The sequence below is a fragment of the Panthera onca genome, chromosome B4 (genome assembly GCF_046562875.1).
Source record: "Panthera onca isolate mPanOnc1 chromosome B4, mPanOnc1 haplotype 2, whole genome shotgun sequence".
NCBI lineage: Eukaryota > Metazoa > Chordata > Mammalia > Carnivora > Felidae > Panthera > Panthera onca.
The window spans coordinates 6229790-6252851 of record NC_138345.1 but is presented as its reverse complement, the minus strand read 5'-3'; the positions used below and the strand labels follow the sequence as shown (position 1 = coordinate 6252851).

The following is a 23062-nucleotide window of genomic DNA, read 5'->3' as shown; positions in this document are numbered from 1 at the left end:
CCTTTCTGGATAGTGACCGAGGACCGCTCCACACCAGTTTCCAGAACTTGCCTTGGTGTGGATTCTTTTGCTGCTGAACCTCACGTCATGGATGAGATCCCCTGAGAACATTGAACTGTGGGCTCCTGGCTACCCTTGCCCTTGGGAGCTGGATCCAGCGTGGGAGTCTTCTGGCCCCCAACCCAGCCTACAGATGCTGGCTTTTCCCCGTGAACAAACACGGGTAATAGAAGAAAATGACACTTGGAACTCTCGGTTCCTTTTCTTTTTTCTTTTTTTCTTTTTTTGCCACTCTACCTGTCCGAGAATGCCTCCTCTCCCGAAAGAAGGTTCGATTCCCACTGCCCCTGTTGGACGGGACACCTTCCGACTTGGCTGGGTTGTTTGGGGGCTTGACTTCAAGGTGCCCATGCCATTTTTATATATGAATAGAAACGACCGTGAGGACCGTGTGTTGTCAGTGCCCTGAGGCGTGGGCAACAGCTGAGTATGAATGCCCCCGCTTTCCTCATTGCCTCATTGCCACACCTTCCGCTCCGTCCCCCACAAGGTCTGACGCGGGCGAGGCTTGTAGAGGGGTGGGGGCATCTCACTCCCAGCCCCCAAGGGAATTTTAGGGAGGGCCCAAGCCCACACCGACTAAATCTAAATCACCAGGTGTGCTGCCCAGAAAAAATCGGTTTTGAAAACATTGTTTCAACCCCCCCCCCCCCCCCCCCCCATGAATGAGAAGGAAGTCCTCCCTTGAACAATGACTGGAGCCCAGACCCGTTGGATTTAGTCCCAGCTCCCAGGTGGCCCCGAGTTTCCCCTTTCCCTGCCACCCCAGGCTCCCAACAATTCATATTTCCTTTTTGCCCACCAGGATGTTTCATTCCTTTACTCCTTTGAACGTGCTGATCAAATTGCCTGTATTTTGAACCTCACCTTTTCATAAATTCTACTCATTCTTCATTCTGTCTTTGATGGAAAACCTTTTTAGGTGCTCTCCTGCCTCCGGGATGGCCTGTCTACAGGACCTTGCATACAATGGGCACTCAATCAAATGCTATTAAAATAGCATTGAACTGTGTGAGAATGCGGCCGGCCTACATCGATTAACATAGCGGAAGAAGGACGATTGTCTCAAATACCGAAAGAGTTACAGAAAATGAAAGCATCTACCTCTTTGCTAATTAAAGATAAGAAATTGAATATTTCTTAAAACGGGACTGTGAGATTGCCCACATTTATCTTCTGGATGCGCCTTCTCCACCTCAAAGCCCTGTAGGCCATCTGGAATTCCCTCCTGTGCCTTTAAATCTAGCACAGGGCCCGCAGCTCAGCCGGGGGGGCCTCGGTTCCTTGTCCTGTGACATCAGCCCAGCCGTGTCTTAGGAGACAATTAACCTAAGGAAAAGTTTCTGTGTGGGGAACACGTACCTCCGCCCACTGGATTAACCGCGTGGAGCTGAACTTGCCAGGACGAGAAGCATTGGGTTTCAAACGCGGTAACAAAGGCAGAAACAAATTCGCACGTCAGCGAACACAAAGCCAGGTTTGTTCAGACGTCTGTATGTTCCAGTGGTGTCTCCTGGGAGAAGCTTACTTTCCGCAGCAAAATAGCAAAGGCCTGGGAAGGGGGGACTCAGGTGAATGAGGCTGTCTGCTAATTTACCAATTAGCTTCAGGGACTTAAATTTTAGTCGCCCTGCGCGCAAACCTTGATGCTTCTCTTTGTGCCAGATGCTTTCACAAATCAAACCCTGCAGACAGGAGTAAGTTTTCTCTTGGGGATGCGTTTTATGCGCTGTTATATTACCTTCTACATCACGACTGACGTCTCGGGGTTCCATAGATCAGGTAACCCAGGACCCGCTCTGCCAGGGTAGGACGAAGGCGGCCCGTCAAATGCAATTCCAACATTTAGTGAACTGAGCTCCGGCTCCAACTGGAGTCTGAAGTCCCAGAGGCAAGAATTGTCTGCACTTTGTACCTACAGCGGTCGCTACAGGGCCAGGTAGATCGCAGGTGCGGAAAGAAATAGTTGTGACATCGTCGATGACTCATAGACGAACAAACGGAGGAGGCTGGCTGAGCAATTCGCTACCAGAGCTTCTGTCTGCCAGAAACGCAAGCTAGTGCCGAGGTCGCACCCTTAGGTGTCTACAGGGCCCGGGAGGTAGAAATAAACCAGCGAGACGGATTGGGTGTAAGAAAAATCGGCTGCCAGAAATATCCTCAGTCTTGCCCTGGTTTTCCAGATGTGTTGTTGTAAGGTCGTACTCGAATTATGCGTGATACGTAGAGATCGCGTTATCAACTCGAAATTGAAACATCGAAAGAAAGATTCCGCGAAGTAATTTGTCAGTACACTTTAAAATTCATATTTCATCCTGTATTTTTATGTAGCCCTCCCTTACGCTTTGGGGGAGGGCAGAGAAACCTGACAGCTTTGTTGTTGTTTTTGTGTGTGTGCGTGTGCTTAGGTGACCATGTCGAGTCTTGCGTTCTGTGCTCAACCTGAAGCCCTTTTACAGGGAGTGACATTTAGTTTTATTCGGTTTCATAATGAAAACCAGCTGTTCCCAAATGTACGCATTCTAAATGTGGAGAGATTCCCGTGCAGTGATTGGTTTTTTTGTTTTTTGTGTGTGTGTGTGTTTTTTTTTGTTTTTGTTTTTTGTTTTTGGTGAAAGTAGCTACTCTCGAGATATTTGTGATCTTTTGCTCTTTTCGCATCATCCTGTTTGCTTCCACTGCGGCGTCCGGCCATGGGGGTCCATGGGCAGCTTTTAGCCAAACTTTGAGTGTTACACCAGAGCGTGAATCAAACAGTCGTTTCGTAAAGTTTAAAACTGAGAATTATTATTTTTCTTGCTGTTCAGTCTTCAAATGTCTAATTTTGGAAATGTCTCACTTTCATTTCAGTAGTTGGATTTCGGGGAAGGAAACTGGGATCTATCACTCCTTACGAAGTCACACACGCGAGCAGCTTTGTAGAGTCTGAGGTTTTAGGGACCGGTCAGTGCCAACCTGAAAGGCTAAATCTGTCTTCGCTGTTTGCTGTTGAAATGTGGTGACATTTTTCTTTGGATTGCATCGGCGTCTTTATTTTTTCCAACAATTAATAAAAGTCACCAGGACAAAGCCAACCCCTCTGAGCTCCATGTTATGGCCCGCTGCCACGTGGAGTCCAATAAATATGACGTGTCTGTGACATTAGGCCTATAGGCAGACAGTGTTCACGTTGTTGCATTAAAAAAAATTTTTTTTAAATGTTTATTTATTTTTGGGAGAGTGAGAGAGAAAAAGCGTGAGCGGGGGAGGGACAGAGAGAGAGGGAGACACAGATTCTGGAGCAGGCTCCAGGCTCTGAACGCTCAGCACAGGGCCCGACACAGGGCTCGAACTCACGAACTGTGAGATCATGACCTGAGCCGAAGTCAGACGCTTAACCTTCTGAGCCATCCCGGTGCCCCGCATTGTTGCATTTTTAAAGTTTTCGTTCTCTGTGGATGAATGAGTTAACTAACAAATGTCTAAACGCAATGCCCTTGCAAACTGTTACCATCTTGGATCTGAGTACTAGGGCAAGTCCAGCGTTGACTGTGAACATTCCAGAATCCGGGTCTGTCTGCACTCCAGCTTACTAATTTGGACCAGTGCACATTAACCTTTTCCACATTCCAACACTGATCTCAATCCATATAATACGTCGTGTCCTGATATCACAGGCATGATACACTATGTCCAAAAGTTTTTATCACACTTTGGCCATTTCAAAATTCTAACCGAAAGCATGAAGAAATACAGCTTTCTGTGTTCTCATCAGTTATGAGAGGAAACACCACGAACTATCTATTTTCTAGCGACTTGTCCTACAAGGTCTCAGCCTTGTAAGCATTCTGAGCAAATTGTTTCTGGTTACACTTACGTTTGTAAACACCAGCTTCTGTCTCATACACTGCTGTTGTCTGTAGGTGCTGTTAGAAATCTGAAAAGGTTTTGATGCCTGATCAGATTTTTTTTTTCACTTAATTATATAGTTTTTTTTTTTTTTTCTCTCACAGCAACCTTCTTGCTCTACTCAGGTGATAAATAAGCAAGTCTAACTTTCATTTTTTATTTCACTTGGCTTTTTGTTGTTGTTAAATCGTATTTTATTCCGGGAGAACTTACCCTGCCTCGTGGAAACCAAAATAAAGGCTGTGGCTCACATTTTCCCTTCCTCCCTCAGGATCCTGACCGACCCTGGTGCCGCCCTGTATGGCCCCGTGTGACGTGATTGCCCCTTCTCTTGGAATTTGTGAGTATATCGAGTCATCTCTCAATGGCCATTGTCTCCCGATCTGATGGTCTCACCATACATGAATAATGGTAAAATAATAAACCATATATTTAAAAGCAATGTAGGTCTGGAAGCACCTGGGTGGCTCCGTCAGTAAAGCGTCTGACTCTTGATTCGGCTCAGGTCATGATCAGCAGGGTCATGGGATCGAGCCCCATCTCAGCATGGAGCCTGCTTGAGACTCTCTCTCTCTCTCTCTCTCTCTCTCTCTCTCTCTCTCTCTTTCTTATTTTCTCTCCCTCCCTCCCTGTGCCTCTCTCCCTGCTTGTGCTCTCTCTCCCTCTCTCTCAAAATAAGTAAAACTTTAAAAAAGTAAGTAAGAAATAAAAACAATGTAGGTCTAGATGTCACATGAGAAGGGATACAAATTCATACCTTAGCAACTAGGTGTACATCCAAGTCTTGAACTGCAAATAATTTTATTTTTGTAAAAATGTTTTGCAAGATTTATTTAAATTTCCTAAAGAGGAAATTTTAAAATTTCATCGTAACAAATAATTTTCAATACATATGTTTTCTTTTTTGTTTTCTGGAATAAATATATTGATGCTGATTTATAATTAATCACTTTGGAAGGAAAATAACCTTTTGGAAAGGTTAATTTGTCAGTTTTTCTTACATTTTACTTTATGTTTGTAATGAAAATGTGTTTAAATTGTATATACCTTAAGTGAAAATATATTTTATTTTTAATCCATTAGATCATTGCTGCAAGGCAAATTATGTAAATACAGATTTTAATGGTTCAGAAGTGATTTCACTGAAATAAAGCCAACAAAACAAGTCTGATGGAATGAATAAAAAGTCATTTATAAATTATTTATGTTCTTTATCTTATTGCCCATCCAAGGGTCATCGGTGCAGCAACGCATGTGTAATAATAATTAATTAAATTCAGTTGCCACTGGTATTTTGATGACTTTGTCTCAGATAGAGACCATAGCTTTACTCTGATTTATTTTATTTTATTCTGTCTTATTTTGTTTTATTTTATTTTATTTTACTCTTTTCTTTGCTTTTCTTTGCTTTGCTTTTCTTTGCTTTGCTTTTCTTTTAATTTAAATCTAAGTTAGTTAACAGCTAGTGTAGTATTGGTTTCAGGAGTACAATTTAGTGATTCACCACTTACATAGGACACCCAGTGCTCATCCCAACAAGCACCCTCCTCAATGCCCAGCCCCCATTTAGCCCATTCCCCCCACCCACGTACCGACCAGCAGCCCTCAGTTTGTTCTCAGGATTTAAGAGTCTCTAAGGTTTGCCTCCCTCTCTGTGTTTATCTTATTTTTGCTTCCCCGGGTTGTTAAAGTAGAAATGTAGAATATAGATTCTTTCAAAGTTTGCTTGATGTACGACTTCTTCACCGGTGCTCCTGCCCCAGCCTTGTGGTTGTGGGGAGCAGGCCGCCCACACCCCAACTTCCCTTCTCAGCGTGCTGAGCCTCCTCCGGTCATCCACCCAGGCCTCTGGGAGGCATGCCCTTTCATGTCAGTCTTCACACAGTGACCTCTCGGTTCCTTGCCTTAGCATCCGACTTCGGCTCAGGTCATGATCTCACAGTTTGTGCATTCGAGCCCCGCGTCAGGTTCTGTGCTGACAGCTGGGAGCCTGGAGTCTGCTTCGGAGTCTGTGTCTCCCTCTCTCTCTGCCCCTCCCCTGCTGGTGCTGTATCTCTCTCTGTCTCTCAATAATAAATAAACATTAGAAAAAATTGTATATAAAAAAATAAAATAAATTACCTTGAGCTACAGAAATAACGTGGGATAAATCCCCCAAACACAAGTATGAAAAGCAAGTTAGAGAAAGATATGTATGGTGTATGGCAGGGTTTATTAAAAGGCTAAGAAAGATGCCGAACAATGTGAGACTGATGGACCCATACGTCGGCAAGTAGGGTCAGTTTTTTAAGAAATTCCTAGGATGATTAACCTCGATTTCCTAAAAGTGGTTATTTCTCGAAAGGGAGAGTTGTAAGGATTAAGTACAGAAAACAAGAGCTTCACTCCTATCCTTGAGGCTTTGTTTAAATGTTACCTTTAACGGATTTCATTCTCTATGTTTTTCTGTGTCCTTGAAATCCTTTGCCATTTAAAAGAGGTAAGTTTTCAGTGTGTTTCTGGAGGTGCCACAGAGCTTCATGATGATTTTATGTGAATCTTCTGGGCTTTTCGCATTTTCTGGCAGGTATCCTCTTAATTTGCTTCTAACTCCATCTCAATAACTAAGAATACAAAGAAAACGTGAGAGCCATCTGGGGCTTCTTAGCACTTTAATGAAGAAATTTGTCCCTGCCATTTTGGGTATTGCTGAGTCCTATTTAAGTTCTTCCACTTTCAGACAAGTTCTCAACACTCTTCTTATCCCCCTCCTCAGGGCTCATCCATTAATCCATTTGCTTATTTATGCAGTGAGGATTGGTTGAGCACCCTTGCAAAAGGCAGGGATGTGGGTCGCGTGTTACTCTGGGACACACTCTTTGTACCCTGGTCCCCCGTCTCTCTCACTTTCAGGTCTGAAATTAAAATATTACTTCTGCTGTGTGGATGGCAGGTTTATTTCAGATAACTGAAAAAATGCCACAGTTAGAATATCTTTCATTTTTATCTCCTCAGCCCGTTTCAAGATGTATGATTTCACTTCCTCAAAGTACCCCCCCCACCGCCACCACCAGGCAGTGTGAACAGGGACGTGTACAGAGTCACACAGGAATGGACTGGTGAGCGGGGGGTGGCTGGCACTCATGAGGCCAGCTCCAGCTGCCTTGAATCTCCAGAGAATCTTGGAGACTTGTGATGATTTATGACAGTTGGAGTTTCTGGAGGATGCGGGATGTGTCTATCTCTTGCCCACATGCGTCAGTCCGTCCATTCCATTATTCAGGTTTTTATTTCCCGGTGACTTTCTGTTTCATGTTGTTGGGTACGCAGCTGGCTTGAGACATGCAGATGATTGGATTCACCTTCCCTTGTCTGGTTTCCAATCTGCTTTCAACCAGCTCCAAGTACATCCTTTGGCTGTATTTTTAGCTCTCAAAAATGTGGCAAAGGAACACTCATTTCAAAAAAGAGTCACCCAGATTCCAGTTATTCCTAAATTCTTAATGAAATTCTCCCACCCAACCCCACAGAAGACGCTCCATGGAGTAAGCCATACAAGCCTTCATAAAGAGTGTTTGCGTCCTCTCCCCATAGCTTAGTGAGACACTCGTGCACAAATTAGATGGAGCCCGTGAAATTACAGTTTCAGGAGGGGCGAGGGATGATCCAAGTCAAAGACTTTCTTATCATTCACGTGTGAAAAGAAACAAAACTTTTCAGGACTAAATTGGCTGGAGGGAAATGTCATGCCGGCATGTGTAAAATGACAGGGGACAGCTGGCTAGAAGAAGGCATGAATCAGAAACCAGCCTCACCTCCTCGTTGTGGCAACTGCCACCAGAACGCTTATAAATAGCTCTCTCTGTTTCCCAGCTCCGTCAGGAATAGCAGTGGGTATTTACATGAAAGTCACCACTGTGTACATCTCGGAAGCAGACCCAATGGCTTCCTCAGAGAAAGCCTAGAGATGGAGGTCTCATGGCCAGGGAGCACCGTGGCTGTGTCAGAACCTCAATATTAGGTTTGTGTGGGGAAAGGGGCCCCTTGGCGCTCAGGACGAGGGCTCCGGTGGCGTAACGGCTCAGCGTGCAAACTGTACAGCCTCCAGTTACCCAGCAGAGATGACTAAATGTAATCCAGAGTTCAGAAAACCAGAGTCCCACAGCAGCCTGTGAGCCCAGCTGTGAGTTAGCCTGAGATTTCTTTAGGTCCCTCCGCTATTGTTTTCCTCCTTTTAGAGATCTGGGCCAGGCGGTCCCCACGGGACGTTCAGACCATATTCCGAACTCCGGTGCTAACTGCAGCTTTTGAGTTCAGCTAAACCCTGGAACCACTCTTCTAAAGCTGGAGGCATCTTTGTTGTTAGGGAAGCAACATGGAGCCCCCAGATATTTCCAATCCTTTGGACTGTACCCTCTTTGGTGCGTGAAGCTGCGGCTAACCTGTCACTCATTTCCTTCTAACCCTAAATACGTACTAATAGTAAGTGCTCAGTAAACGCTTGTCAAACAAATGAATGGCCTTTTCTCTTACCTTTGCCCAGGACCCAGAACATCACCACTGTTCCCAAGAGGGAGGCCCACCGGGTGGGCTGGGGAAGGAGCTTCTGTTGGGTGCACGGCTGGCTCAATTTGCAGCCATGCTGACTTCAGGGAAGGAGAGGAACAAGCTTCTGGAAGGAGGAGTCGGTGGAAGGCAGAGACTGGCATCACTCACTGATTACAGTGCAGCTCCAGAACACAAAGAAGGCTGAATGTGGGGCCCACTGAAGCCTGAAATCATCCCATTACCATATCAGAAGTCACCAGGAAGTACGAGTGCGTTTTGTCTCAAGATGGCGATGGCACAAAGCACAGCAGTATAGCTTCCGAGCCCACCGTGGGCTGGTAGGAAGGCTGGAAACCTGGGTTGTGGGCAGTGAGCAGTTCTTTCCATGAGTCTGTGGTCATTCCCTTTGGCGACGTTGGCCCATTTGCCGTGCGAAAGGGTGAAGCGCGGGAAGGAGGTGAGGCCCGGGGCTCTCCCATCATTAATGTCCTCTGGTTGCAATTCGTCCTTCCCCTGATTTCTTGTGGAAGTCTGCAGAAGAAAGGTGACCCAGGCTGGCATGCCCACCTCGCACCTCTTTTCCCTGCTGGTGGCTCCCACCTCCCCCTGCACATCCATTAAAGCTCGGTGTTGGAAACTGCTGAGCAAAAGCAGCTGTTTGCTTTGCTGACTTCCCTTCCTTTGGGCTGTCGACATATGTACTGCTTGCCATTGCTCTGGGCGGAACGTTTATGTTTGATTAACTCGGTTTTAAAACACGCCATCCGTGGAGACACTAATTCTACTGGATTTATCTGCCACATCAGTAGCTTCCGATGAATAACGTGGCTCTTAGAAAGTTTAGAGGCTGTGTCCGAAATGTGGCAAGAAGAAAAAAGGCAATTAGATAAGGTTTTTATGTGCTATGACCCACACTGCAGGTTGGGGTAGAAATCATTCCACGGGAGTGCTTTTAAGTGGTGTTATTCAAGGAAGAGAACCCATCTGTATTCAGATGCTGACCAATTATGTTTTCACTCAGTTTATCTTTCTTAGATTTTTAAATACTTTTCTATTAAAAAAAAAACTTTTAAAATGTAGTTTTATGATGTCTCAAGGACTACTGCTGGGCCCGAAGCTAGAATGGAGCACCCAGAATACATTTAAATGAATTACAAAGTGTATTATACTCTGAAAATCAGCATTAAAATGCACATTAATTTTTGCAGCTCTTAAATACTTTGCTGCAGAACTGCCTCCATTCTATAATTGAAACAGCTCTTCAGATGCAATTTAGTTGCTGATTGGTTTTTAAGTATTTTTTGAAAGCTAACAGCTCAGATGAAAAAAAGGTGGTATACCCTTGAGTTTTAAATAGGAACACAGATGTCATCGCGTGGGGACGCATTAGGCCACTGGAAACCACACTCATTTCCTACAGAGAAAGGGTACTCCTCCCTGTCACGCTGTTAACTGTTCAGGAGAACACAGAGTTGGCTCGACCTCAAATAGAAGCTCTTGGTTACGAGGGAGTTCTCCTCTGAGTGAATTTATTAACTCCGCTCTCTGATTCAGACATTCCAAGACTTGCTTCCCTGGTCTTCTGTTACCTCCTGGCTTGTCAGTTTCAAGAAATGTCAACCAGGAAAAGAGCAGGCAAAACACCAAAGCGGGTCTACGTTTGCCAGCAGGGCGATGCCTCCAGGTAAGAACCCGGAAGAGGTTGGAACGAACTCAAGGCCCAAGTCAAGCATTGGAAGACGTGCCGATTTTATTATTTTTTTTGCCAACGCCGGACAGCAAAAAGGATATTGCAGGGGGGCTGTATCCCCATAGCAACACACAATAACTTCAAGATAAAAAAAAAAATCTAGGGATTCTTAGCTGTGTGTCTGCCTCCTTGGAACTAATAAGTCGGTTTTGACCTTGTTACGGGGATAACGGCAGGTGCCAGAGAAAGAATGCGGAAACGATTCTTAATTGTGCTGTTCCTAAATTTCTCACTCACTGAGGGACAGTGGTCAGCTCACCTACATTCGTGTGTTCTTCCTTCCATGCCAAGTAGTATTGCTGATGTCGAAAGGGATTTCACCATCAAGCAAGCGAGCCTAGCGAAGAGCGTCTCTTTTAAAATTTTTTTTTTAATGTTTATTCATTTTTTGGCAGAGAGTGAGTGGGGGAGGGGCGGAGAGAGAGAGGGAGACCCAGAATCCGAAGCAGGTTCCAGGCTCTGAGCCGTCAGCACAGAGCCCGACGCGGGACTCGAACCCACGGACCGTGAGATCATGACCTGAGCCGAAGTCGGATGCTTCACCGACTGAGCCCCCCAGGCACCCCAAGAGTGTCTCTTTTTAAAATAAGTGTCAGGAGGCCGTAAGGGAAGGGGGGGGGGATTTATGCACATCCTCATCAGAGAAACCGTGAACTTTCTCAAAAACCTTCCAGCCAGCTGCAAGCCCTCAGCCTGGGCTTAACTCTGTCCTCACCATGACACCTGACTCAACGGCCTCCTTCACCTTTGAAAGGAGCCCAGGAGACTGGGCGAGTTTCAATTCCTCATTTGTGTATTACCCCAACCAATTCCAGTCAATTCAGTGTCAATCCCTATGTGACATAGAGGACAGCTGCACTCATAGCTTTTCGCCTACATAACCCTTCCCCCACCCTTCGTCTTCCTCAGGACATGAGCCCGGCTTCTACCTGAGTGTGTGTCTTCAGAAGCACAATTCTAATTGCCGAAAAAAAAGTGCCTGTTGGCTGAAATGTTCCATAAATTCTTTCTTGGTCAACACAGACATACCGCTGGGATGTTTTAAGGTGGACGTGTAAAATAATAATGCTTAAAAACCAAAAAGCACTAGGAGGAGGTAAAGTGCATGGCTATTGGAGAGTTCTAGAGATTGAGATGTGGAAGAGGGCGCCAGTGAGCTCACAGAAGGGAAGCCTCCGAAGTCTCTGGAAACCTCCGGTTACCCCATTAAATCGGTTTGTAGACAGCATAGGGCCAAGGTCCGGCCGCCCCAAGATGGACCATTTGGTATAAAGAGTTATTTTGAGTTAAAAGCAATCAAGACCCAGCACATTCAGGAAAAGCTCTTCACCTTTCGCTCAACTGCCTGAAAGGAATTTAGACAGAGGACCCGCTCCAGGAAGAGAGCTACCATCACAGATAGCTGCATTATGATAGGAAGCAGGTATGCTGGAAAGAGAGGAGCCTAGCAAGGCCACTTGGATCAAGGTCTCTTTGCCCCGTGGTTTCTGCGTGACCCAGCAAACGTTCGTTTACCGACCATTGACTCTTTTTCATTTTCCCGTGAATTGCATTTTTTCTCTTTAAAGTGCCAGACCCCTACTCCCTTCTCCTTAGTTCAGAATGACGTATATCCTTCTTCGTGCCTGACTGTCTTGGGAATGTCCACATCTGTGTGGGTTCCCAGTAGAGATGCTGTTCGATTGGATTTTCTCCTTGAATCTGTCTCGTGTCAATTCGATTCTTTAGTCCAACTAGAATAGGACCTTGAGGGGAGAGGAATTTTCCTCCCTGACTTCAGAAATACATCCAGATTCAAAGGGTAATTGTGCTCTGTGAATTCCGTGTCTCTGTTTAGGATCCCAGGCAAAAGTTGAGAAGGTAAATTGTGAGAGCGGGGAAAAACCCACTGTTTGTACTTTGTTCTTACTTCTAGCTTTCTGGGAGGGAGAACAAAATGTAGTAATAACAACATCTGACTACCATCTATTGTCTGCTTAACTGAATGCCCAGCAATGAGCCTCATACTTTATTTTCATTTTAGATTTCGCAAAACCCTATGAGGTAGATACTATAAAGATCTCCTTTCATAAATGGAGAAACTGAGGCTTAAAGAGGTTAAGCAATGTGCTCGATCTCGGATAGTAGCTACATATCGCACTATCTGTGATAGCGGCATACGGTCTAACATGACTTTAACTTAAAGAACGTTATGTATAATTCATAGATTGCTGAAAATTCATGACAAACTATATCTCTCTGTGTTTCCTTCACATGAACTATAGTCTACTGAAAGCCATGGCTTGTTAAGAAAAGTCATCCAAGTATGAAGCAGAGAAGGAGAACAGCTTTCAGGTAATAGATTTCTCTTTTTTCTGTTTGTGATAGGTAGGGCAACGTCTAGTCTCCTCATCTTATGAAAAGAAAGTTACACTAAGAAAAATGTGCTCCTGAGTCCATTAAGAAAAAAGAAAAACTCACCACTGATTAAAGATCTCCTGAAGAGGTGCAGAAATGAATCACCTTCAAGTGTGTGATTATTTAATTCTCTGAAACAGATCATTATCTAAATGATACTCTCAAAATTTGCATAAAATATGCAGAGACACCAACGGCATCTCCTCCGTGAAAAGCTCAAAGGAAGTTTGAAAAATGAGCACGCTGTCGCCTCTTTTCCTTGCAAATATATTGATGGCACCTGGAGAATGAATTTGAAACAATTCCCCCAATTTCTAGGTAGGAGCTTGCTTCTCCGGCTGAAATTCTCCAAATCAGGTTGCTTTCTCTCTCCTGATGCTGCAGGGCTTGTAAGTCTGCAAACATCAACTAATCAAAAAACAGAAACAAAAGGGGGATGTGCAAACGGTGGGGATAAGGAGGCTGAGGGATCTTCATAAAAAGACCTCCTTTAAAAACAAACAAACCAAAAAAAAAAAAAGACCTCTTCTTTCATGACGGAGGACCCCAAGCGTGCTGATGGACAAACGCCAGTACTGGGACCGCGGGAGGTGATATACCCCAGAAAGTGCTGGAAGACTACTGTGATAAGGATTTCCCAGAGCCATGGTCCCTGATGCTGAGCTCAGGTACCCCCCTTCGGATCTGCCGTGTGTTGTCTGCAGCTAACAAGCGTTGGGCTGAGACGTGGAACCCTGCAGAATCCCGGGGTGGGGGGGGGGTGGCTAGCTGTCGGTGTCCCCAGCCTCCAGAGCCAGGCGGGGCTGGGGAGACATCTCCAAGGAGCAGAGAGGAGGCAGAGCAGAAGTGACTAGCCCAGGGGAGGGAGGAGCCGGAGGACGCCCCAACATCTGCAGCCAGGATCTGAGTTCAGAGAATCCTGGAAAGTCTGTTTTCTATGCACGATAGGGCATTCATGGGTTAGCACAGTTTGAAAGGTTTCAAAGCTCAGTGTGTCGCTGGACTAAAATAGATCCGTGCAGCAAGATTGCCATCCCGGTTTTAAAAAGAGGGACAGAAAAGAAGAAAAAAAAAAAAAGACGAAAGAAAGGAGAGGAGGAAAGGTACCCCCACCAGGGATGTCCAAATGAAGTAAGCCCTACCCCCACCTGCTGCCGCATCCAGATGGTTCCAAGGATGATATATGCTCTCTCTGTTGTGTGTAAGATGCACTAGGAATTTGGCTTTCTGCAAATCTGAGAGATTCCTTATGTCGCTATCCGTGGTTTCCTTTGCAGCCTGCCTGCTGGCACCTCCCAGAGAGCTTTCCAAAACCACCTGCGGCCTGGGTGAAGTTCACACTCGACGCGTGTGGGGTTAGCATTTTTTGTTTGTTTCTTTTCTTTTAAAATTCCTCAGTCGAGTGTGGGTTAGACTTGCATTGAGAAATGCTGGTATTGGCTTATGGATGTCTTTTTAAACACCTGCCTTGATTACTTTTTGGGGGGGAGATGTTTTCGGTCCCTTTTTTTTCTTTTAAAGTTTTGCGTGGAATGTCAAATCCCAGCCTTGGGAGCTGGAGCACGGAACCTCCCAAGGAGAAACCCAGATTGAGGCTAGGGCTATTTCTGTGTTTTACAACTTCTCAGGCGTGCACCCCCCACACCCCCCGCTTCACGTGGCAGAAAGCAGGCTGCCACTTACACGGCCTGGGCCTTCAGTGGCGGCGGGACAGGGCAGCGCTCCCAGGGACGCCACCCACTGCTACTCACGCAAGCCCGTTCACGCCTCTCCTTATCTCGGCCGCTTCCACCCCGTTCTGTGAATTGCCCCAACCATTTGTGTTTAATGGTCTCATGGGTGCTTAGAATGTCTCCGAGACGACACTATGATTTGGCGTGAAGACGAGAAGCTATCCAGTGCAGAGAAAGACAGAAGGAGGCACACATTTGGTATCAGGCAAACAATTATTTGTCGTTACAGGGAAGGCTGCGATTCCTTATGTTCTCCCGAAACAGCGGGCATGTGCTTTGGGAATCTAAAGGAAGACCCCTATGTGCAGAGAGAACAGGACTCCCATCGCTGCCCGAGACGATGCCAGGGGCCGCCTGTTACACCTTCCAAGCGAGCGAGTCGGAAAAAAATGCCCAGACAATAGTGGCGGGACTTTTTTGTTTTGTCTTGTTTTGTCTTTAAACAAAAACCGTGTCATCGTTGCTTTTCGTTTTTATTTCTTTTTCAGAGTTTCCTTCTTTATTTTGGGAGAGAGGGAGAGAGCGTGAGCAGGGGAGGGGCAGAGAGAGGGAGAGAGAGGGAGAGAGAGAATCCCAAGCAGGCTCCGTGCTGACAGTGCAGGGCGACCACGGGGCTCGATCCCACAAACCTCGAGATCATGACCTGGCCTGAAATCAACTTATCAAGAGTCGGATGCTTCACTGACTGAGCCACCCAAACACCCCACGTGGATGCTTTTAATGGCACCCATGATGCTGTCACGATGGCCTATCAATGACAGCGTTAAGAAGCCATATAAAAGCATCATTTCCTGAATGTGAAGAAATTTTTAGAACTTTCTGTGTACGCAGTACTTTTTTTCTTAGTACCCCATAAAGTACTTATATGCAGGTCTTACAATCAACTGGTATCTAAGATTTGAGGAAACCACAGTATATCAAGTTTCTGCTAGCCAACACAGGGAGGGAGGCTTGGATCCTGGCCACTCAGAATGTTCTGGGTGTTAGAGACAAGCTAGAGTCCATGGCAGGGCTGATGCTTTCACAGACAAGCAATTTATAAAGATTCGCAACGTAAAATACTGTAAAAACGGAGTAGCGTGTTTCCCCAAATAAGTAACTTTACCTCTTCAGACATTAGATTCCCCGTATATATCACAGAAAGGTGTGAAACAAAAAACGGTTTCCAAGGGCCCATCTGAACTACCACTGGAAGCAGGATGAAATTCGAACAGCGGGGCCCAAATCAAGGATGGACAGACACAGGGGCGCCTGGGGGGCTCAGTCAGTTGAGCGTCTGACTTGGGCTCAGGTCACGATCTCGCAGTTCGTGGCTTCGAGCCCCGCGTCGGGCTCTCTGCTGACAGCTCGGAGCCTGGAGCCCGCTTCGGATACTGTGTCTCCCTCCCTCTCTGCCCCCTCCCCCATTCACGCTCCTTCTCTGTCTCAAAAATAAATCACGCCAGGACTGTTGTCAGTCATTCGCTCAGCTTGTGTCGCGTGCGTGCATCCCCGTGACACCGAGATGACAGCATAGACGTGGCATGCCCGAGGCCGTGTCAGCCCTCTTGGAACTAGAGGCGGGGGCAGCAGTGGATTTTATTGCTTCTGTGGGGACGGGCGGCCACCAGCTCCTTCAGAGTCCGAATCTTACTTTGAACTGAAATTAGTGCCCAACCCTTAGAAACAGGCAAGCAAAAGCCCTGAGGCTCCATGCTGCTCTCTGCCCTCCACCCCCTGCCATCCCTGGAGTAACACAGAGCCTCTGATGCATCAGAGAAATGCCTGGGACACCGTGTTGTTTCTTCTCGATGAGTCCCCAGGGGGCGGCGTCCAAGAAGGATCTGACATCAGAGCCCGCGAGTGGATGTGAAGGTAGCGATGCTGGAAGTAATTGGGGTCCCAGTGTTTCGGGTACCGGCTGGGACAAACCCAACTCACTTCCTGTAGCCAGAGCAAAGCAGCCACCACCTCCGATGGGATTATGCTAATCAGTTGCTTCAGACTCGCCTGGTGTTTGAACAAACAGGGGAACAATGAAGAAGTCCGGATTCTGGGAGAGGCTCCAGCTAAGCCTGCTTGGCAAATTTAGGTGTTAAGTGAGACCTTTCACTGGCAACAAGGAGGGCAATTTGCATTTAATGGCCTTTAGAAGGGATTCTTTTTTCTCCCCCTCTGTAGGGTAGTCTTTCATTTTTGATGATGCCAAATTCTTTCTATTGTGTTTAAAGGAACAGAAAGAACCCTTTGTTTTTTGTTTAGAGGGCGTTACCGTCCCCGGGGAGGGTTTTTGATAGGCACAGCTGGCCGGGAGATGACTCCAGGCTTTCTCCTTGGGGATCGGGACCCAGGAAAAGGTCCCTGGCTGAATGGGTGGCGAATGTCAATGACTCGAGTCAATGACTCAAATGAGTAAAAAAACGGAAAACACAACAAATAAAACACAAACCAATAACGCAACAACAAAAAAATCCAAAAGCAAATTGTCTAGATTTTTTTTTTTTTTCTGTACGATGACAGATGAAATGAGCCGTAATCCACTCCTCCTCTTCTCCCTCCTCTCCTCTCCTCTCGCTCCTACGATAGCTGCCGTCGAATCCGCAATGGCTGGTTTGATCTTCCTGGATATCGTAGTATAAAACATGGCTGTGACCGATGGAAACGAGACCCGTGGTGGGGCGAAGTCACACTCATATTTGCTGCTAACGACATCTTCTGGGCTCTCAGGGGGAGAGGATGCCGCAGACAGCATCACCGCCAGTGCTTTCATCCACGGAGAGCACCCACTAATTCTTTCTCTCCTCTCCCGGAGACAGCAGTCGAAGGAGCCAACACAATACATGTTCACGCCTTGTTAAAAGTGATGCTATTTGTGGGTGTGTGCATTTGATCTCATGAGCGCGCGCGCGCGTGTGTGTGTGTACATGTTGAAGACTTTCAAAGATGATACGCCAAAAAGGGATTGAGGAAGAGGGAGGTAATTGTGATTCCGTTACACCAGTAGGTGTCTACCATAGACACATATCTTAATAACTAGAAGCTAATGTAAAAAAGAAACGGTGGGACCCCAAGCACACTTTAGAGAAAGCTTGACCTTGTTGACTGTGAAATACGTAATCACCCAGGACAGTGCCTTCTGGAAGCCCCAGTTCCACATAGGGCCTGAGGAAGTGAGAATCATGGACCCGGGACACTGAACCCTACTCTGTGCCGGACCCCACAATCAACCCTCTGAGCCGGTACGCGCCCGAGGCTCATTGTCTAGACGGAGAAATTATGGTTTCTGATTTTGTATTAAGTGTCTGATGTTTCATGTGTTAATTAAACTGACCCGTAAGGACAGGTCAGAGCTATTTTCAGGTACGGGAGACAACATTAGGCAAGGCCTTATCCAGTCTTCCACTGACACTTTGTGCATGGAGCAAAGGCCTTCAAATACTTAACTGTAAGAGTGGTGGGTCTTTTTAAAAAACAAAAAATTTTTTTAATATTTATTTAGTTTTGACAGAGAGAGACAGAGCATGAGCGGGGGAGGGGCAGAGAGAGAGGGAGGCACAGAATCCGAAACAGGCTCCAGGCTCTGAGCTGTCAGCACAGAGCCCGACGCGGGGCTCGAACTCACGGACCGTGAGATCGTGACCTGAGCCGAAGTCGGACGCTCAGCCGACTGAGCCACCCAGGCGGCCCGTGGTGGGTCTTTTTGATGCGGTTTGGAGTGGTGGGGTTCGGAGCTGAAGGTCGAGAAAGAATGCTTGAGACGTCTTCCGTGCAAAAATGTGGTTACATTAAAGCGTGGGGACAGGACCCGTGGGCAGAAAGAGCTGCACTGGGGTTGTGACGAGTGACCGATGACATAAGATTTTCTATCTCATGGAGGGGAGGGTGACGTTAGGGCTCCAGGAAATTGAGTCTATAGGTTTCGGGAGATTGCGTTTTTCTTCTGAATCATTAAGACGCATGCAGACTGATGGAGACTCACGTCCCACAGGACGGTGATCTGTACCATTTGACGCTTTGTTTTTCCTCCAGCAAAGCGTTCACATTAAGACAACTGGGCCTTCCTGGAAGAATGTCACGAGGCTGTCTCTTGGACTTGTCAATGGGCTGTAAGTTGTAAGGAAATTTAATTTTCCATTTCCCTTCGTTTTCTGCGTCATTTTTTTGGGAAAAAGAAAGGGGGGGGGTGCGTCCAAAGCTCTCAATTTTCCATTGCACGTTATCTGTTTGGTCTCATCTGGTGTGGCATGAGGTCCCTTGAAATCTCTGTTCAAATATCTTTCTCTAAATTATTTTGTAGAGCTGCGTTTTGTGTAAGGGATAGGGAAAGGCCTTTCGAAGAAACAGATTCACTCTAAATCTGTATCAAAGACCAATGTAATCAGAGGTTGTGACTAGAGGGCTCTTAGGGCAACCGGAGATAAGCACTGGAAAATTGTTTATAAATAAGATATTGACCAGAGGAGTGAGTAGAAACTTGGATACTGGCCTGGGAAAAAGAAAAGAGCAATCCCTACACAGAAAAGCACAGGCAGGTGACTGTCTGGCCAACGGAGACCCATGGAAATCAGACTCAGATATGGACTACTCAGGTGGGGGGCGGGGGTGAGGACACTCCTTCCACAGCTTTCTTTTTTTTTTTTTTTTTTTAAATTTTTTTTTTTTAACGTTTATTTATTTTTGAGACAGAGAGAGACAGAGCATGAACGGGGGAGGAGCAGAGAGAGAGGGAGACACAGAATCGGAAGCAGGCTCCAGGCTCTGGGCCATCAGCCCAGAGCCCGACGCGGGGCTCAAACCCACGGACCGTGAGATCGTGACCTGAGCTGAAGTCGGACGCTCAACCGACTGAGCCACCCAGACGCCCCTCCTTCCACAGCTTTCTTGCGTCTGCTCCCAGCCCATGGAAGGAAGGGCTTAGGGACTAGGATGTGGAAAGAGGAGAGAGGGCCAGCTGACTCTCTGAAGCCAAAGTGCTGCCTACAAAGGGACACAGGGATTTGACAGTCCCTGACTTAGGGGAACTCTAGCAGCTAGCAATCTCTCTCTCTCTCCCTCTTTTTTAAATGTTTATTATTTATTTTTCAGAGAGCGAGATCATGAGCAGGGGAGGGGCAGAGGAGAGCAGGAGACAGAATCCCAAGCAGGCTCCGTGCTGCTAGGCGCAGAGCCCAACGCGGGGCTCCAACCCATGAACCGTGAGATCATGACCGGAGCCAAAACCACGAGTCTGACGCTCAAGTGACTGAGCCGCCTGGGGGGGCCGCAGCAGCTAGCCATCTCTAAAGGACAAAAGAAAATCAGGAGATTTAAGGCTTTCTCTTTAGGGCCCTGTCAAGGGTTAAAAGAAAGAGGGAACTTGGAACAGAGCCAGCTACATGATGCGTGGGACCCAGTGCAAAATGAAAACGCAGGGCCCCTTGTTCAAAAAGCAGAAGAAAGGGTCATTAAAGGCATTAAAACATAAAGCTGTTTCTTTTCCTCCACGGCCTCTCTCTTTCTCTCTCTCTCTCTCCACTTCTCATGATTTGTTTTTTAATTTGCTCTTTAATGTTGATCTAAGTAAAGAAAAATTAAAAATTTAAATTATTAGCATGAGCGTCGTCGGTGTTCATCGTCATATTGCGCGTGCCAGTTTGAATGCAAATATCAGTGCGTTTAATTCACGTGCAGCCTCAGGAAGTTTACGCAGTTCATATTTCATAGCTTATACGTTCATGTGGGTCTTTTTTTTTTTTTTTTCTTGACAAAACAATATGAGGGGGAAGAAAGGCAGTCCTTGACGTCTGGGAACCGGATTTGAAGCTCACAGCTTCAGCCTCCGTGTTCTTGCAAACAGATCGGACACTTAGGCTTAAGCCCTGCGTTCTCCTGTCGGCTGAACAATCTCATGGAACGTGTCCGGAGACCGGGTCCCCGCGCGGCCCACAAAATACTTGCTGAATGAGCGACGCTACGTCTTTGCCTATGACAGCTGTAGCCTCACTCGACCTGGCCCTTCTGATGAAAAAGATTTATTAGGAGACCCGCTCACGGAACTGCCCCTGCTTTGTGACCACATCCGATCTAGAACAAGCCTCATTCCTTAGATGCTCCCCCAAGTCACCCAACCAGAGCCCCAGTCCTGTAACGGGGCCTGACACCCTCTTACTGAGGCTGCCCGGGATTCCCACGGCCGATGCGAATTCCTCGCCGTGACGGGGGTTAAACCCGCCTTGTTCTGATGCAGTTGTTTTCCTGCGAGGCTTGCGGCCGCTGACTGACTCGACTGCTTTTATTGCGCTTCTCGCTATGCCCACGTTCCATGGGCACGATCCGCCCGTAGCCTCGGATGGGTGGCAAAGCGGGGAAGGAGAAGGACGTCTGGGAGCCTGTCCGTCCCTCCCTTCTGTGGCGTCACCGTGAGTGTGCGTGGCTACCCGTGGGCCTGACATGAGTAGGGAAGGGGACGGTGGGGTTCCTCCGTTGCTCGTTTTTCTCAGGGTGCCATTCCTTCTGTGTTAGGGGCCAAGTTCTTTTTCACACAGGAGGGATGGCCTCTCGGGGGCAGTCAGCATCTCTGTTTACTCGGTCCCAGATGTGACACAGTGGCCTTGCCCTCACTTTGCGTCCCACCGAACCCTACAAATTATGGACCAGCAGGTATTCTGTGCTCTGGGGGCCCCCTGAACGCTACAGGTCAACAGATGACTGGATGGCGGACGTGCCCAGCGGACGACTATTTTCTGCTCACGTGCACGCTCCATTGTCCCCTCAGACCTCATTTACAAAACGCCAGTTCAAAGACAACGTTAGTAAGAACACCAGGACAGCGACAACAGATCAGCAAACCAAGCAGGGGGCCCTTCCCCATGGGCCCCATGCCAACGCACGGGTGTATGTCCATGAGGATGGCCCTGCCCAGCAATGAACTTGAGAGCGGTGACAGAGACCCTTGGTAGGGCTTAGTGAATTGAACCCGAATACTTATCCCTAAACTTTTGTTCAACTTGTCACGCCCGAGGGCTATAAAACAATCCCATCAATGACGTGGAAGAAGGATCCATGGGACAGCCTGTCTTGTTCCGGAAGGTCCCAGCTCATCCCACCCCATTGTGAGAATCCCTGTCCTAAAAAAAAAATCTTTGCTTTTTTTTTTTTTTAAGTTTAACTGTGATGACATTTTATTTGTGGTACTTTTAAGTGTGGAAGAATTATGGTCGAGATCTAGTTTCAAAGCGATAGCCTAAGTATCTTAAATAAGTGACAGACCATGTTCTACAACTCCCTTGAAGAAATAATTCCATTTTTACCAAAGACAGAAAGGAAGGCAATTTTGATGATAGCCTGTGAGACCTCCTTGCCTTCCGTGAAGAATGTCTCCCTCAGAACACATTCTTGGTGTGTGGCGACGATTCTCCACGTCAAAGCCCGCTCTCTTGGCCACGTGCTCGTTGATTCTGTAACTCCGGGTCAGCACCAACCAATAGAAATAGCGTAGGAGTCACAGATGTAATCTTGAGTTTTTCGGGAGCCACGTTTAGTTTAAAAGTTAAAGGAAACAGGTGAACTTCACATAAATATTTTTTTAAATGGATTTTTTTAAAAAAGTGTTTATTTATCTATTTTGAGAGAAAGAAACCAAGCGTGAGCAGGGGAGAGGCAGAGAGAGAGAGGGAGAGAGAGAGAATACCAAGCAGGCTCTGTGCTGTCAACGCAGAGCCTGACACGGGACTTGAACCCACGAGCCATGAGATCATGTCCTGAGCCGAAGTCAGACGTTTCACCGACTGAGCCACCTAGGTGCCCCATATAAATATTTGATGTCAGCCAGTGTACCCTAAATATTATCTTTTCAACATGTAACTGATACAAAAATCATGAATGAGACAGGTACCTTCTACGACATTCTATCTGGTGTGGATTTCACTCAAGCACACCTTTGCTCGTCTGTCACGTTTCGGATGCTTGGAAACCACACGTGGCCAGCAGCTACCCACGATGAACAGAGCTCTCCACGTTCAGGTGTCACGGCCACACAGCCTGAATAAAGCGACAGCCATCATGGTGGCTCCCAGAGAGAAATGGTTGCTCGGATTCTGGGACGATGGTCTGGAAATTCAGTTTCGGTACCGTTAGATACACGGCTGTTGAGCAGACTAAGTTAAGACTCTAACGTAAAGTTCGACCCCCAAAGTCAATGTGATTTAAGAGCAAGAAGTGAACACAAGGCGAATACCTCAGCTAGCCCTCGGGGCCAAGGTCAGGGAACACGGAAGCGGTTTGAACATTAGAGGAGACACAGTAAACCCAAGGAGACAGACCATTTCTGCCCCATGGCCTCGATTGCTCAACGAATCATTTTTTCTTCGGGGGGGGGGGGGGGATTGTGCTCTTTCCCCGACAGTGATTGTTGGCACCTGTTTGGCCCGTTTCACTGAGAGCGGAGTCTGGATCTCCCAACCTGGTCATCTTGGAGCTGGGGACGGGGACAGCGTGGAGCTGGGGATGTGGAGCCCGTGAAGTCCCCGGTGCTTCAAGCAGAGAACTAAGTCCCCATCGTGCAACGGCGTCCAATTTCCATGGGAAAATTACTCTGCAGGAAAACGACACTGAGCCTGCTCTCTGTTTTGCCAGCCGATTATCCAGGCTCTCGGGCCCTGGCTTATGATGACGCGGGAGAGCCCGGGGTTAGGTCGAGAGAGAGAGAGAGAGAGAAAGAGAGAGAGAGAGAAGCCCCAGATAAAACCGT

The 23062-nt window shown here is 47.0% G+C and overlaps 1 long non-coding RNA gene across 1 annotated transcript; it reads left to right on the top strand.

Moving 5' to 3' along the window:
- The first annotated feature begins 1357 nt into the window (after positions 1-1357).
- LOC132660400 (uncharacterized) lies at positions 1358-14089 on the top strand. Its single transcript, XR_013556580.2, has 4 exons — positions 1358-1537; positions 1726-1842; positions 4220-4288; positions 12490-14089. It is a non-coding gene; the product is annotated as an uncharacterized LOC132660400 (long non-coding RNA).
- The last annotated feature ends 8973 nt before the right edge of the window (positions 14090-23062 follow it).